This window comes from Rattus norvegicus, chromosome 2 (genome assembly GCF_021556685.1).
Source record: "Rattus norvegicus strain SHRSP/BbbUtx chromosome 2, alternate assembly SHRSP_T2T, whole genome shotgun sequence".
Taxonomy (NCBI): Eukaryota; Metazoa; Chordata; class Mammalia; order Rodentia; family Muridae; genus Rattus; species Rattus norvegicus.
In genome coordinates, this window is record NC_141535.1 from 122227866 (window position 1) to 122228998 (window position 1133).

General features: G+C 49.0%; 1 non-coding gene across 1 annotated transcript; it reads right to left on the minus strand.

Annotated features, from left to right (window-relative positions):
* Positions 1-617: 617 nt before the first annotated feature.
* On the minus strand, positions 618-748 carry LOC120101309 (small nucleolar RNA SNORA17). Its single transcript, XR_015679405.1, has one exon. It is a non-coding gene; the product is annotated as a small nucleolar RNA SNORA17 (small nucleolar RNA).
* Between the last annotated feature and the right edge of the window lie 385 nt (positions 749-1133).

Sequence of the window (1133 nt, forward strand, 5' to 3'; positions counted from 1 at the left end):
GAGTAAGGCGTGGGGGGCATCTCTCCCTCATCCACACCACTGCAAGGCACTCAAGAGGTAGGGACAGCTCTCCCAGACTCACACCTTCAGGGCTGTCTCACCTGAGCCCCTGCCATTAAGGTCTGCCCTACTGTGCCTCCTAGGAGAGGTACAAGGTCCGCTTTCCCAAGTGCTGCAGGTGGTGAAGGGCAGGGCCAGTTCTCTTGCTCTTATGACCTCAGGGCCTAGTCTCTGGCCTCTCACAGATGGTAAGGGATGGGGTATCTCTTCCTCATCCAGTCACTGCACAGGGAGATAAGTGGGGGAGGGGGGCATTCCTCTCCTCTCTACTCTCCAGATTTCTGTAGCTGGCTAGAAGGCAGTTAGGTCTTCTTGATAGCATGCCTCCAGGGCCAGCTCTCCCAGTATGCCCAGGTGACAGAGTAGTGGGAGTGGGAGTTCCTCACAGCCCTTAGACTAGACCAGGCATGGATGGCTGCCTGGACTTTGCTGGTAACAGACTCCTACTCATGGCTGCAGGGCCATGGACCCTCCAGCTAGCTCCCCATGCTGGGAGCCCATCTAGGTCTGCCTGGCACCAGACTGGTGATCATCTCAGGCTCACATTTTTTTCAGAGATTGTTAGGCTACTAATCATTTAGATCTTCATAGGTCAGAACATTGAATGTAAACATAGCCTCTCTCCTCTCTGCCACCTACTGGTGTACATGTGACATAGCAGCCACACACGCAACACCTCGTGGGCTTTATTTTTATAAAAGATATTTTGACATCCTGAGCCATTTTAAATTTCATATGTAACTATACGCTGTAGCTATTAAAATGAGGAAACATAAAAACACATAAGTGAATGGGGTGGGGTGAATGTCTGGCAGGCAGCCCTCCAATGCTAACTCATTGTAGCTGTTTTTAATCTCAGAATCATAGCATCACAGAATGTGAAAACACTGGGTAGAGGTTTCAGAGCCATGTCTGTAGGCTTTGTCACTTTCCTGCTGAGGATTCGAAGACAGAAATTACAAGTGGGTAACAGTAATGGTTTGTGGAATCCAAATTTCACTTCTGATATAATGTGCAGAAACATACACCATCTTTTTGCATGTGTGCAGTGTGGATGTTTGTGTGTGTGTGTG